Source organism: Diabrotica virgifera, chromosome 8, assembly GCF_917563875.1.
Source record: "Diabrotica virgifera virgifera chromosome 8, PGI_DIABVI_V3a".
Classification (NCBI taxonomy): domain Eukaryota; kingdom Metazoa; phylum Arthropoda; class Insecta; order Coleoptera; family Chrysomelidae; genus Diabrotica; species Diabrotica virgifera.
In genome coordinates, this window is record NC_065450.1 from 43,079,862 (window position 1) to 43,097,114 (window position 17,253).

The 17,253-nt window shown below is 31.7% G+C and overlaps 2 protein-coding genes across 6 annotated transcripts in view; one reads left to right on the plus strand and one right to left on the minus strand.

Annotated features, from left to right (window-relative positions):
• The window catches only part of LOC126889923 (E3 ubiquitin-protein ligase MYCBP2), a 743,799-nt gene that overhangs the window by 208,048 nt on the left and 518,498 nt on the right, over positions 1-17,253 (plus strand). The gene's annotated exons all lie outside the window — the stretch shown is intronic.
• LOC126889925 (uncharacterized) overlaps positions 1-17,253 on the minus strand; it is a 64,252-nt gene that overhangs the window by 19,443 nt on the left and 27,556 nt on the right. Inside the window, exon 1 of one of the 2 annotated variants that reach the window (XM_050658666.1) lies at positions 12,698-12,829. The exons of the other annotated variant lie outside the window; for it this stretch is intronic. The gene's annotated coding sequence lies outside the window, so the exon portion shown is untranslated. Of the gene's footprint in view, positions 1-12,697; positions 12,830-17,253 lie in introns of those variants that run through there. 2 annotated transcript variants of the gene reach the window in all.

Sequence of the window (17,253 nt, forward strand, 5' to 3'; positions counted from 1 at the left end):
AACACCCACTTCTCAATGAAGTTTAAACTAGTCTTTATTTTCCATCCTTTTTACATTACAGTGAGCACGTAAAGGTTGGAATAAATTTATTTTTTCATAAATGGGTGATTTTGGAAATAAATCTCAAAACAGGTCAATTTTTATTTTTAAATTACGATGTTTTGGCATATGTCATACTAGTGACGTCATCCATCTGAACGTGATGACGTAATTAATGAATTTTTTAAATGATAATAAGGGTCACATGATAGCTCATTTGACAGGTTATGCAATTCTCTATTCAGTAATATAAACATTAACATAACTGTTTACATACAGGATGTCAAAAAAATCATTTTTGAATTAAATTAATGACACAAGGAGAAGAATGTATGTATCTATTTTATTTAATCTTAAATACATTTTACTGCTGTCAGAAAACAGAAAAAATGTTTATTTCACAAGTAAACGTTGCCTTTCGCTTAAATTAAATGTTATATCTGCTAAGTGGCAGGTGGGTGGGAGCTTTAACATTAATTTTAAGTGAAAAACAATATTTATTTGTCAAATAAACATTTTCCTGTTTTCCGACAACAGTAAGATGTATTTTGAATTAATAATAATAATATCGTATGGCATTTTTGCCGGTGAGATCCTTTCGGATAGGTTCCGGCGCCATTTACATATTTAACCCTGTTTCTAACTAGTGTCGATGCACAAAATAGCCCAGGGCTACACACTATTTGTACACACTATTTTGAATTAAATAAATTACATTTTGTCTCAACTAATTTAATTAAAAAAATTTTTTGGACATCCTGTAGATATAATTAGCTTAATGTTTAGATTGCTAAATAGAGAATCGAATAGCCTTTCAGATGAGCTATCACCCGACTCCTATTCTCATTTAAACATCATCGATTACGTCATCACGCCCAGGTTTCTGATTCGGGATTTATTTCCAAAATCACCCATTCACGAAAAAATGAATTTATTCCAACCTTTATGTGCTCACTGTATCTTCCGTACGCGGAACGTTTCGTGGAACGTTTATAGCTTCCTTGGTCTTCCTTTTTTTCGTCCTGTCTTGGGGATCATATTATATTCAGGGTCTTTAGTATTTAGCCATTTATTATATAATGTATTTTTTGTTTCAACTTTGGAACCCTTCGTTTTAGAAGGACTACGTACAGAACCTTTTTCATTTCAAATTTAATGCAGAATATTTTTGTGTAGAACATTAGGTTTGTTCTAGCATCAGTTTCAAACGGTTTGAAATCATCAGCGAATAGTCGACCAGCGCGAGTAGAGGGGATAGCACTTGTAACAAAAATACTACTTTGCAGTAGTATTTGGTTGAACTAAAATGATAAGATGAAATGAATGAAGGAAGGGTGATGAACTGATAATGGAAGTATGGAGAGACAGAGGCAAACTGAATAGAGTTGGCTAGCTATAGATGCAAGAGAGCAACTTGACACTCAAGGATGGATACGGCTCGTTTGCATGCCTGTCGAAGAACAGTAGATCAAAGTAGAGAGTGATGATAACTAAGAAGGGAAATATTAAGATAAGAATATATGCGCAGAAAATAGATTAAATAAATATAATAATATAATAAAAATAGAAGAATATAAGAGATAAATACAATAGACTGAATTATGGGCGCCAGAAGTTTGGATAGACCAAACTTCCAGGTATCTTACACTGCTGTTAAATATTAAATATATTAAATTATTAAATTCAAAAATGGGAAAAAAAATAATTGGTATACAAAACAAATAAATATTTATTAAATATAACTACTTAGATTTTTGACAACCTCTGAGTTAGAAAATACAAATTATGTAACTATAAAATGACAATGGGAAATAATTACCTATCTAAGTATAAATATAATTACCTATTAAATTAGTATTGGAGTAGCTTTTCTAGGAAGCATACCCCCAACTTACATATACTAGGTTAAATAACAACCTTCACCAAATATTGTACGATTAAAATACGTACAGCAACGCTAAACTACAAACCAATGAACATTAATATAAACTCTCAAAGAGTTAAATAGGCACCAGCCTCCTTAATGTGAATCTACGGTCTACTTGATATATAAAAATCAGTTGCTTCGACGCGTAGTCACTAAAAATTTATCACAAGTAAAATGGATAGCTATTCAAAGGGAATAGCGTCCAGGGATATAATTAAAAAGTTAAATAAATGAAGTTAAGTAAAAAGTTAAGCAAATAAGTTTAATTAATTAGAATGATTGTCACTTCCACTATTACACCACATTCATTTTTTGTATAAGACTCGGGACATTTATTTTGATGATTAAGTTTTATAGTTTATCGCACATATTTTGTTTCAATATTTAAGTGGCATATTGTTTTTATATATCTATAATAGTTGATAGTTGTCTATAATATAATATTATAGATATATATCTATAATAGGTGACTGTATTATGTTCTCTCACTGACCAACTGTTTGCTGACGGTTTCTGACTAGTTTGACTGTTTTCTAGAACAAACCTATTGTTTACACTAAACCGCATAGTTTTAGGAATATTGACGAAAAACGTAAAAAACTACTAATTTACCGACTTCTCCCCCATCTCCCCCAAACCCGACGCTCAAAATGGTGTAACTTTTTATTCAAAAAATGGAGACCATAATATAGAACAATTTGGTATTGGAGGAAAACTTTTACTTTGGTTGTCTGGTTTAGGCCTTTGTTTGAAGCAATTGTATCATACTTCTTTCACAAGGTCTTCTAATTCTTCATTCCACCAATAATGCACATTTATTATATTTATATTTGTTTCTTCTAAGGCTTCTTTTGCTGCCCGGTGCAGATACGTTTTACATTTCTTTTGCTGTATCTAAAGTGGGAAAAACTGTGGAATCGTCATAAAATCCATTTATTTTTAAGGAGTTTTGTTGGCAGATTCCTATAAGACGCGTATAGTTCTGCAATCGAACTAAGAGAGTCATTAATATTCAGCTAGGCGAGGTGCTATTCTTTGAGGTGTCAAGTTCTAAGGGATCTACCTGTTTTATGGAATGATTCCTTGCACATTTCCAGCAATAGTACCCCGCTGAGCTGAATATGAATGACTCTCTTAGTTCGATTGCAGAACTATACAACTATAAATACCGTTGTCATTGGCAGATTGTGCTCAATATTTTTCAATTATAGGATTGCCATGTTTTTATTCTATTCTATAAGCATCATGAAATTATTATAACTCCCCCGTATTATGTATTACTCGGTTTACTACTGAACTTCGCACAAATCCATCTACTGTTTTATTATCTAAAAGATAAGAATAATCTTTCGTCTAACGCAAACTGAAGGTGACAAATACAACAAACATGAAATGTGTGAATTAATTTAATAAACATGATTTACCAATGAGGAATTGTTTGTGAAATATCTATATTTTCGAGACAGCTGTGTACCTAATAATAACAAAGAAAATTTTTTATAGTCGTGTCATACGTATTTCTTAGAAATTATAATAAAGGGTTGACGTATGCTGAGGCAGGGCTGGATTTACATATGGGCTGAATGGGCTATAGCCCAGGGCGCCAGAATTCAGGGGGGCGGCAAATTTTGGTAAAGAAATTGCGATAGTGGATAGCTCAGGGGCGACAAATCTTCAAATCCGCCTCTGTGCTGAGGTATATTTCTTAGAAATTATAATAAAAATGCAACTATGATAGTACATGTAGACGAAAATACAAATTCCATCCCCATTAAGAGAGGAGTGAGACAAGGATACGTAATATCGCCAAAGCTTTTCAACCTAGCCCTAGAAGACGTCTTCAAAACTACATATTGGCATTGGTCAACCTATGGCATTAACATTAATGGCAACAAGTTAAACCCTCTCAGATACGCTGACGACATCGTGATTATAGCGAGCACATTGAAGGAACTCGCAGGCAGCTTTCAATACGTCGGCCTAAAAATGAATATGCAAAAATCAATAATAATGACAAACAGATGATCTCAGACGTAAACTATAAATGACAGTGAGATAGAACAACTCCAGGAATATATCTACCTTGGTCAAATCCTGAAACTTGACAAAGAGAACCAAAGTGAGGAAATTACTAGATGAGCAAGATTAGCATGCGTAGGATTTGGAAAACTAGGCTGGATACTTAAGAACCGCAAAATACCCCAATATTTGAGAAGCAAAGTGTTCAACCAGTGCATCCTTCCTATCATGACATATGGATGTCAAGCCTGAACCCTAATCAAGACAAATATGATTAAGAAAGAACAATGTTGAGTATACGACTGACATAAAAAAAGGAACGACTGGATAAGATCAAAAACAAAAGTCGAGGACATAACAACAAAAATTGTCAAACTTAATGGAACTTCGAAGGCCACATTGCTAGACAAATAGACCAACGTTGGAACGCAATGATCGTTTAGTTGGTCGTAAACGACCAAGAGAAAGACGACATATGAGATGGGTTGATGGTATTAAAAGAATAGCCGGAACAAATTAGAAATATGATAAAAATAAAATAAAAATTCCATTTTTATTCAGTTGCAATGCGAAGGCAAAACAATCTTATTTTTCAATTAGAATACGGAGCGCAGTCCAGCCCTCTGAATCGACGATTTTCGACTCTTGTTGGAGTCTCATCAGAGAGAACGTAGGCCTGCTACTCCATACTCCAATTACCCACCACCGAGAGTTCATCCCCCACACCGCAACTGATGTGAATGGACTAGGTGACTAGCGTCATCTGGGAATTGAAAGATGAAGTAGTTTTCAATCCTAATAGCAATATTAATATTATTTAAAAACTATTAAAATATTACTAAAAGATTTTTAAATTGAAAGCTTATTGGTCCATTTTCTTGGTAACACCTCCATGGCTTCTAAAATTTGCAAGCCAGATGGATTCTGAAGCGAAGAAGACAAGAGGGAATTCAAAAACTTACAATTCACGACCCCGTCTATTCAGCTGGTAAATTCCAACAGAAAATGGACCTAGTTACTCAAAGAAGTAACGACCAATATAAAAATAAAGTAAAAATTCCATTTTTATTCAGTTGCAATGCGAAGGCAAAACAATCTTATTTTTCAATTAGAATACGGGGCGCAGTCCAGCCCTCTGAATCGACGATTTTCGACTCTTGTTGGAGTCTCATCGGAGAGAACGTAGGCCTGTTACTCCATACTCCAATTGACCAACACCGAGAGTTCATCCCCCACACCGCAACTGACGTGAATGGACTAGGTGACTAGCGTCATCTGTCAATTGAAAGATGAAGTAGTTTTCTATCCTAATAGCAATATTAATAATATTTAAAAATATTAAAATATTACTAAAAGATTTTTAAATTGAAAACTTATTGGTCCATTTTCTTGGTAACACCTCCATGGCTTCTAAAATTTGCAAGTCAGATAGATGCTGAAGCGAAGAAGACAAGAGGGAATTCAAAAACTTACAATTCACGATCCCGTCTGTTCAGCTGGTAAATTCCAACAGAAAATGGACCTAGTTACTCAAAGAAGTAACGACCAATATAAAAATATATAAAAAAAATGAATTTTTTGAATTCCCTCTTGTCTTCTTCGCTTCAGCATCCATCTGGCTTGCAAATTTTAGAAGCCATGGAGGTGTTACCAAGAAAATGGACCAATAAGTTTTCAATTTAAAAATCTTTTAGTAATATTTTAATATTTTTAAATATTATTAATATTGCTATTAGGAGTGAAAACTACTTCATCTTTAGAAATATGTTGCTGAGGATAGAGACCGATGGAAGGAGTAAGGAGAGACCTGTCCAAATATGGATGATAGAAGGTTAAGAAGAAGAAGATAATAAAGGGTTAACTTTTCAAATATAAGAAAGATTTTGATATTTATCGAATTCTGTATTATAATTTTATTTTGATTGCGTGTAAGGCATGTTGTTTCAGATGTTTTTTAAAAACACACTTGATTATTATTATCAATAATTTTAATATTCAAAAAGATCATTACAGTCGTAAAATGAAAGATTACCCATGAACGATCACATCAATCACTTATTTTGTATTTTCTGTCTTTTTCTATAAATAACAAACGTTTGTTATAAAAAAAGACAGCAAATACAAAATAATTGATTGATATGATCGTTCATGGGTAATCTTTCATTTTTCCGACTGTACATGATGATATATCTTCTTATTTAGGTGTCCTGTTTACTGAGAACATTGACAATTGGCAATTCTGATCTTGTTTACAGCACTTCTGAATAATTTTACCGATGTGAGTCCGAACTACTTCCGCAGATTTTCGAGACACGAGTGTCTTCTCCTGCGTGGCCTTACTTGTTGTCTACTTTTCTCTGGATAATCGATTAAAAAAGAAGCGGCTCTAATTATGCTAAATGAAACCAATTGTGTCGCAAATTCCTCGGTAGAATGCAGTAGGATGTGGTTACCCATACTGAAAGAGGAAGTCAATAGAAAGAAAATACCAAGATTAGTAAATCAATAATATCGAGCTAGTACATATTTTATATTTTAGTATTACTTATATATCTAGTATTATTAATATTATTTATAATTTAAACACGTTACAAGTCAGAATTTGGTATTATTTTTTGAGAGTAAATTAATGTAAGACTAAATACTTACGATGTCGGGATAGTATCGCAAGGTTTTTTCCTGGTTTTCCCTTGTGATTTACTATGAAGTCTCTAACACGAGAATTTTACTGTCGTTGCATTTGGTTGTCTTTTTAAAGACAGATCACATGCTATAATTTTTTATGACGGATATTCTTGAGTTGGGGTTGATTTCATGTAATCGAATGAACTATCTTTCAGTAAGTCGTCCCAGGAACGCAACTCATAAATATTGGCAATATCATTTTAAAGTCTTCTACTTTAAAATGTATAATATATGTCTGAATTGCCAATATAAATGAGTGAAATTAAATAAATTATTAGAAGAATTTTTTTGCTTAACAACAACTCTTTTGTTTATTTTAGTAATATTTTGTATTTTGACAACGGCACCCGATTTGGGCGTCGAAACGTTAATAAAATTATTTTTTTCATTTTAATTGTGGCTTATTTCCCATATAAATAATTAATCATAAAAATGCCACAAGGAAATAGCTTCAGAACAACAAAATCGATTAAAGTATTGATCGTGATATGTGGCCTAAATATTCAAGTTTTCTTTGTTTAATTATGCTCACGACTTTTTTCTTTTCCAATTCTGTGGATCACCTATATGTTGGTCACATGCTCGGTCCATGATAAGAGAAAGAGGGGCAGAGTAACTAATAGGTAAAAAGGACCCAAAAAATTTGGTGTGTGTCACCACAATTTCGAAAAAAACTCAGAAACATTAAAGAAAATCAACTATGTACCAGTTCCTTTTTAAATGGATTGGGATATTCTTTCACATATCTTTCCATAACTTCTGCGGGGTATTTCTCGATTTCTATAAGCTGATTGGCGATGAGATTCGTTATAAATTTTGTTTTCTCATAGTTTATCTTTAAACTGATTTTCTGTTACTTGCTGGCTTCTTCTAAGTCGTTTATTATGACAACGTCGTCGGCATATCAGAGATAATTTAGTTTCTGCCCATCGATATTGATACCCTTTGATTCCCACTCTAATCGTTTCCATGACATGTGACAGGTTCACTTATGTCAAAAACAATTAACTGCTTTTACTGAGTTGGCTTATTTTTTTACAATTTCTTTACAAAATAAAAAAGCATACATAAGACTTATTAAAACCGATTAAAAAGATTCCAATACATCCGTAAATATAAGTCATAATCAAACAAACTAAATGGAAAGTCGAATAGAAAACCAATTTCTTGAAAAAACAAACAACGTTGCCAGTCCAGAGATGTTTATGCCAAGCTTAACACATTGTGTGTTAAAAAATTTTATAAAAAATAACTAAATACCTACCAGAAATTGCTTAGTCATCATTGAAATCAACGTCATTATCACAATTAAAACAATTTTTATCAATAAATATTGTTTTTAATATTTAGTGCAGTCACTGAAGGTGGATATGAGCTATTACCTCCGATTTCGTTGAATCTCCATCGATTTGCTGGAAAATTGGTTGCGCTTTTACCCTGGGGGTGGGTGCCACCCCTTCTCGAGAGTGAAAATTATTTTATTAAAAATAATTACATAATTCGATAGAGGGACAAATTCTAAGTAAAATTTCTTATATAAAGTTATTAAAATAAATCAAAACTTTTTGAGTTATTAAAGATCAAAGATTTTAAATTTTCGTGAGAAAAATGCATGTTTTTAACCGATTTTTCATAAATAACTCAAAAACTATAAGGTTTTACAAAAAAGTTATTATTACCAAAATTGAAGCTAATAAAAAAAGAAATAAACCACTTACTAAAAATACCTTTTAATGTTAACTGAAAGTGAGTTATAGGTAATTGAATGTATATTTTTTCGGCGAGTACTCAAATCTAAGTATTGAAGCTTAAATAACGGGAAAATGATGCATTTTGTAACATACACTTATAAAACATTTATCAAAGTACTTATAAATATCTATCAAATGAGCCCTCGAACAAGTTGATAGCATTAAAATTTATGCTCCAAAAATTTTTCAAAATTTATCTTTTAAAGTTTTTTCTAAAAAATGTTCCTGTTTTTTTTTAATAAGTCCGTTAATTGTTAGGATATAAGGTTCAACTAAAAACCATTTGAAAGTTAATTCCAAGAGCAATTAAACGACGTTGAATTTAATCTTTTAAACCTCTTACTTTTTTAAAAATAAAAGGTTAAATGGCCCCGGTTACATGGTTCTCGCAGCAAAATTTAAGCTTTAAACGTTTCTATCTCGGTTATTTTTTACCCTACAGAAATAATAAAAAAGGTAAAATATTTGATATAGAAAAAACTGAATTTGGTTATATATAATTTTTTACGTGTATTGAGTATTTTTGGAGTTATTATCAAAAAAAAATGAAAATTACGATCATTTTAAAAATTCTGATTTTTTTAAATCATATTTTTTTTTCAAAAATTTTCATTCTAAACCGGTCAAAATTGTTGAAATCATTATTTATGTTAACATAAAGAAATTATTGTAAGGATTCGTATAAATTTTAATTTTTATGGAAATGGGGTATATTTTATTTTTTACTTTTTCCTAAAAAATTCGAAAGGGTTGTCTTATTTTCATCATAACTTGCTCAATTTTAATGCTATTAACTTTTTCTGAAGCTCACTTGATAGGTAATCCGACTTGCTTTGACAAGTGCTTAACAGGCGTATTTATAAAATGCATCGTTTTCCCGTTATTTAAGCTTGAATACTTAGATTTGAGTACTCGTCGAAAAAAATTTACATTCAATTACCCATAACTCACTTTGACTTAATATTAGTTTAGTTTCTTATGTGAGGAGTGTACTCAATTTTTTATTATCTTCAATTTTGTTAATAATAACTTTTTTATAAAAGCTTATAGTTTTTGAGTTATACGTGAAAAACTGATTTAAAGCATGCATTTTTTACGGAAAAAATAAAATCTTTGATTCTTAATAATTCAAAAAGCATTGATTTATATTAATAACTTTATACAGTACGTAAATCGTTCAGCTGGACATAGGGAATATACATGGAGAGAATTGTGGCAACTGCGCTAGCCTGTGTTAATTAAAGCTTCTGTTTGAGTACGAGTTTTTGGTGTAATAGAGCTGTTAGAACGAATAGAATGAGTGACTTTTGAAGCAAGGCTGTCCATAAATAAATCAAAAACAAAGTTTGTGATTAATGAGTTAATAATTTTATTTTAATTTTTAAAATATTTTTTATTTAAAAACTAATTTCAAAACTAAACAGTTTTCTCATTCCCTCAGGCCAAAAATATTCAGCTAGTACATTGTCATATTTTGACGTTTATTTGTGTCAGTCGAAATGAGTTGTGAATTTTAAGGTTAATGCCCCTTAATGCTAATAAACATATTGTCATCGAGAGAGCTCAGTTGCCACAAGTATCTCAATATAATACAATGTATGTATTTATGTATCTAAATATACACAATGTATGGTCCCTATGTCCAGCTGAACGATTTACGTACTGTATAACAAATTTTGCTTAGAATTTGTCCTTATATCGATTTATGGTATTATTTTTGATAAAATAATTTTCATCCCCGAGAAGGGGTGGCATCCACCCCTAAGGTAAAAGCGCAAGTTTGCATCATGTCACCTTTGTTGCTTGAGGTATCCTCTAACTACTCACCAATTTTCATGAAAATCGATGAAGGTTCAACGAAATCGGAGGTGAAAACCTTCAGTGGCTCCACTAATTCCAAGCCAGTCCAAAACGCGCCCTCATTGGTCGTGACGTCATAAAGTTAAAAATGTTCAAGTTCCGCGCCATTAATTCATTAAGTTTGATATTCGTTTACTTGTTGTAGTCATTTTGAATATCAGTTTTATAAATATTTAGATAGTTGCTGTGAACTATATATTTCATAATATTTGAGTGTTTTGGTTAAGACAATTTTTTAAAATGACCGAAGAGGGTTTTTCTAAAGCACAGCATGATAACTTACCCATCATGAACATAAATATTTATAAAGATAAAAAAAGATAGATAAAAAGATAAAAAGATAAAAGATAGATCTTTATCTTTCAATTGCCAGATGACGCTAGTCACCTAATCCATTCACCTCAGTGCAGTGTGGGACTAATATATGTCGAAAAATTTACTGGATGAGAGAAAAGCAACCTATGCATTCTCTGAAGAGCCTCTAACAAGAGGTGAAATCGTCGATAAGAGTGCTGGTTGCGCTCTCTAATCTAAGTGAAAATTAAGACATTTTTGGCCTCGCATTGCAACTGAATAAAAATGGTATACATTTTTATTTTTACTTTATAAATATTTATTATTATGATTAGTTTATTTTAATGTTATAGTAAAAACAGAGGCAGAAAATATTGTATAGGAAAATAATATTCAATCTGTAATCTACATCTACCAAATTATACCAAAATTATATTTTTGTTTTGTTCAAAATTCACTTGATTTATTAAAAAAAACTATTAAGCAGTCAACAGACATTAAATACTTAGATTAAAATTATTTTCACGTACATGAAGACTTTGAGAATGAAGTAAAATGTCTTTAATATCCTTTCAACATGCATGTAACCACTTTATTGAACGCTGTTTCTTATCGACTGGTAATCTAATAAATATTTTATTTTAGGTTTTAATGGTTGTACTTTAACACAATGGTACTAAACAACGCTTATAGTATTTACTTTTATTTTCCATAGTAAACACACACACACAATTCATTACTAATATCTCTTCAAAAACTGGATCAAACTAAAAAGTAAACAAAATGGTATATACTTTTATATAAATATGAGACATGAGAAATGTGATTACAAAATATTAGAATTATATGAGTAACACATGCTTGCGCGCTTTTTCGTTTGTTTAAAATTATTTAAATACACAGAAGATTTTAAATTTGTACTTCTAAGTTATTATTGATTTTTTGAGGCGTGAAATTTTGGAAATCTTATTTTTAAACGAAACTGACATTATCATGTAATAAAACAAAATTGTGCAAGTTCCCTATTAGTTAATGTTTAAAAAAAGACTAAGTTTTCACTCTAATAGCATATAAAACAACATAATGTTACTCTACATCCCACCAGACTGAAAACAATGGGAACCTTCTCTGGTTACACATCCGAGGCTTCTACAGTTTGCAAGCCATGCGGATGTTGAGACTAAGAAAGATGAAGGAATTTTACAATTTATAATTCACGTCCCATCTGCTCAGAGCGGTAAAGTTCCAACGAGAATGGTTCCCTTCGTACTCCAATCAGAGTAAATATGTAAATCAAAAATGAATAACCATTTTCAATTTTGTTGCAAAACGAAAATACAGCCACACCATATTCTACTCTAATCAGAGAGTGCAGCAAGCACCTCTACCGGTTTCGAAACTTATTAGTCTCTAATTAGGAGGCACATATGCTGCTCTCTCAGATCCAACCAAAACAAACCCCGGCGTGCAGTCCCGGATTGCAACGAACGAAATGGCATAGATGCCCTAGCGGCAACTGCTAGCAAAAGACTAAGTTTTCACTCTAATGGCGTATAAAACAACATAATGGTACTCTACATCCCACCACACTGAAAACAATGAGAACCTTCTCTGGTTACACCTCCGAGGCTTCTACAATTTGCAAGCCATGCGGATGCTGAGACTAAGGAAGATGAGGGAATTTTACAATTTATAATTCACGTGCCTCCTGATGAGAGACTATTAAGTTTCGAAACCGGTAGAAGTGCTTGCTGCACACACTAATTGGACTAGAATATGGTGCGGCTGTATTTTCGTTTTGCAACAAAATTGAAAATGGTTATTTATTTTTGAGTTAATGTTTAGTTTAGTTAGATACTGGAGCATTCATCTGACACGCCATATATTCGTAGTTTTTCAATTAAGAATCTAATTAAATTATATTATTATAATTTACCAAGAACAAAAACAATAACAATGATTAATTCCAGATTCAATAAATCAAGTCGTTTTATTTATTTAAAATACCTAATATTTAGATAACTTGATTCTATAATAATTAAATAATTGTAAATAGCACAGAAAGTCTTGAGAAATTTCTAAGACGAGTATATGTCATATAAATTTCAAATTGGTTACTTGCCATTTTTAGCTGCATTTAATTCACATTTCACTCTTTATTTGTTTCTTGCTTTCGATAAAATAAAAAGTACAGTGGATCTGTTGTTACAGAACAAAACAGTAGGAGAATAAAACGTTACTGCTTGCTGTACCTACTTTATGATCTTAAATGAATGTGTCAGCAATTAAATTAAACATCCTGACGACGTTTGCTCACCTAGTATAGGTTAAGTGCATGTGTGCATGAGTATATTCCAGACGGTGTTGCTTTTGTTTATATTATGATGTGGAAGGCGTGAGATAGGGAGTTCTGGTTAAAAGATATTTGTTACGATTTTTAGTCTAACGCTAACGTTTGGAATGCGACGAGTATGATATGATAAATACAGTAAGAGGAAAAATTTTGGAATAAATTCATTTTTTCGAAAATAAGCAATTTTGGACACAAATTATAAACAGATCGATTTTTATTTATATTCAATTATGATTTTTTGGCATATACAGGGTGTAACAAAAATATAGGACATAAATTAAATCACATATTCTGCGACAAAAAATAGTTCTATTGAACCTAACTTACCTTAGTACAAATCAGGGGCGGCCCGTCGTGTTAGGCAAGGTAGGCGCCGCCTAACCTCTTGCACTACCCTAACGAGTAGACACTTTTCAAATACGCCTAAGAACAGAACAGAATCGTATGCGTCTCTCACTCTCACTCTTTACACTAAGCTCAGCGCTGTAATTGTGGCTTGTCTGGCCATAGTGATCGAGAATTTCCAGGGGCTAAAGGCGACATTTTTTTGGGCCTTCGACAATGGTTGTCACGAGCTGCATCTCGGGATAGCTAATTGTATGTTTTAGGATCCTGACTACAAATACTGAAAAAATTAAAAGTGCGAATTTTGTCATGAAATTTGGTACGTGGGGTTAGAATAATATTTGGAACAACTTTTTCCGATATCTTTAACGTGAAGCAAAATATCGAAAATTCGCCCTGTTTGTGGATTAACAGTAGGCCGAGTTTAAAATTTAAATTTGAGTTGACTATCTTAAGAAATGTGAAAATCACACTTCTTGACTGCAAAATTTCATATCTGTATTTATTTTGATAGCCGCAAGGCAATATGTGTCTTCATCGTAAATGCGACATACTGTGTATACTCTTAAGGTATACATGCGAGTATATTATATAGTAGAGTATAGAGCAGAGGTTCTCAATCTGTGGTACATGTACCACTGGTGGTACATATCATTATTGGCGGTGGTACACAAAATACAGAAAAAATTAAAATAGTAGTACTTAATAAGTATTGATAATACAATTTAAAAATATAGGTGGTACCAAAAATAATTAAAATAACTGTAAGTGGTACATCACTCAAAAAGGTTGAGAACCGCTGGTATAGAGTATATATAAAGGTATATGTGTCGCCTATCCGCATACTGAGGTCACGAGCCGCCACTGGTATAAATGTGCACATAAAAAAAGTTACAGCCGTTTGAAGATACAAAATGAAAATCGATTTTTTCCAATATTTCGAAAAGTATTAGAGATTTTTTATTGAAAATGAACTTGTGGCAGAAACATCTTTAAAAAAAATATAGTGAAATTTGTGCACCCCATAAAAAATTTATGGGGGTTTTGTTCCCTTAAACCAACCCAAACTTTTGTGTACGTTCCAATTAAATTATTATTGTAGTATTGTAGTACCATTAGTTAACCACAATGTTTCTAAAACCTTTTCCCTCTTAGTATTTTTTCGAAAAGCCAGTTTTGGCTTTACGGAAATTTCCGGAAATGTGGTCCGGGTAGAAGAACATAATGGCTAAAAAATCTAAGACAATTGTACGGAAAATCGACTGCATAATTCAGAACTGCTGTCAATAAAGGCACGATAGCGAATATGATAGCCAACATTATATTAAACGATCGATGACGGTCATGGGACTAGAAGAAGAAGCATATTTTAGCTATCATTATTTTTTCTCACTATCCGAACTATTAAGCATTTTTGTATGAAACAATAATTCCGATGTCTGTTAGATTAGATTTGACCTAAATATAGTGATTGATTCACTTCCAAAATATCTAGAACCAATAATTCACGAATAACTACCAATCTCCTCAAGTCGCTGTTATTTCGTCTTCGGCGTCTTAATGGCCTTTTACTTCTATAATTAAAGTGTGTCGAGTGAGAGAAGAAGCTCTCTACATCCATTACTAGTGACAAAAAGGAAATTAAATAAAGTGTGGTATTCACATACCACACCGATGTACTTATCATTCTGGATTTGAGAGGTATGTAAATCGGTTAAAGTGTTCTCGAGATCGTATATAGTAGTTCGAATTTTAGTTACAGTCAATAATGTTAGTATGTTTGATACGTTAATTTTATTGCTAGTAAAATCAGATAAACTGCTCTAAAAGGTCTACACTGGTTCATACTAATAGTCCAGTTCTCAGAGAGCAGAGACGAAAATAAAACTAAATCTCTAAGAATATTATATATGAACAAGCTGAATTTTGTTGAGAATGTCAATTTTGGGACCAAAAGTTGCAAAAAAAGTTTGCAACTCCCACCCCCGGGATTCCCCACAACACTCCCAGGGGCGTAACAGAGGCCCCGCAGCATGAAGCTTGCGGGGTGGCCCCAGTACCTCAGGGGCCCATCTTGTTGTCTAATATAAATATGTAAAAATGTGTTATGGTTATATTATTTTGCGCATACATACGCAACGTTTTTTAAGCAATACACTATTGAAAATGAAGTTGTCCATCAGATAGATACAATGTATCACATGTATGTATTGTATGTATATTAATAAAATTGTGGATATTTTCGCTGATAGTAGTGCACGAAGAAAGTTGTTCATCTCATAGAATAATACTATGTAATAATGTAGTCGTTTATTAATTTTCTTTCTATTTTATTCTATATAAAGATGAAAATTGTAAGTTGTCATAAACAGTGCATGAATACACTAATAGCCCAGTAAATGACCGTTTTGGAGTGTAATTAATTATCAGCGTCACGACGTATTTGCTTAGCAATTTTGATTTAGATTCTACTTATCCTCCACTTCAAAGTTGGAGTTGTGCCGTTGGTTGCTTTTACTTGGGAGGTGAAAGTCACCCCTTCTCGGGGTGAAAAGTATAGTTTAAAATAAGTCCGGAAATGGATAAATTGACTAATTATAAGCAACTTTTGTTCTATAGAGCTTCCTTATCTAAGTCAATACTTTTCAAGTGACGCGAGTGAAAATGTTTATTTTTCAACAAAAAAAACCACGCATTCAGGCGGTTTTTGCAAATAACGCAAAAAAAAAGAATTTTATCGAATTAAATATTATCAGTAGTAATTGCACAAGAGCTCTAAAATTCTATATTAATTTTAGAGATCGAGTGCAATTTGTTGCGACTATTTCATGAATAAAACTGTTCAAAACCAAAATTTTATTGTAATTTATTTATGAAAGTACAAATTAGTACAATTAAACACACAGTTGTTATAAATAGGGGAGTGCAATTAGAACGAAAAGATACAATGTTCCGGAAAAAATCAAACAAGGTTATATTTTTCTAAAACTTTTTTTGTTGGTTTACAAATATGTTAAAGTAAAAAGTTCTACTCACAAATTTCGCCGCTAATTGTTTATTAATTGTTTAAACTTTAAACAATAACAATTGTTTTGTAGAAATAATGTTAAGAATATGGGTGAATTCAACATTTTATTTTGATAAAAAATGTTTTTATTTTAGTTTTGATTATGCTGAACCCGAATCTGACATTACAATTTGCAAATTCAAAATGGCGGATTCAAAATGGCGGATTTTTTCCTAAGAATCCTTAAAAAGTAGTTGTAAAATCCGATTTTTTTTTATAGAACGTGTTTATTTGCATATATGTGGAGTCGAACCCGCTTATTGGAATAGCCTTTGTGCCAAGCAAAAGTATTCCTATAACCGGGATATTCTAATAACCGGTCACTGATTGCTACTATAAATGTTTCGGGACCTCAAATTTCTATTCCTTAAACCGGGATATTCCTTTAAGAGGTATTCTAATAAGCGTGTTCGACTATATTTTTGAGAGGTTGCTGAACCTGAATCAAATTTTGATAATTTAAATTATAAAATGACAGATCCCAAATGGCGGATAACTTAAAAAATAGTTGTAAAATCATAATTTCTTTACAAAATGTATTTATTTCTACATATATTTATTTTTGAGTGCTTTGATAAACCTAACTTAAATGTTAACATTATAAACTATAAAATGGCGGATCCAAAATGCGGATTTTCTAAAAAGAACATAAAAAAGAACATTTTTCTAAAACATTTATTGTCTTTATTTTTAGCAGGTTGTTGAATCTGAATTAAAGATTAAAAATTTAAATTTCAAAATGGCGGATCCAAATTGGCGGATATTTAAATGAAAAACAAGTAGAATCCAATCAAACAAATATGGAATTTCATTCTTAAAAAAAAAGATAAACAAATAATTTTCACAATAATATTAAAAATTAAAATGTATTAGAAAGAATATTTAAAAAAAAAACAACTATTCGATTAGAAGG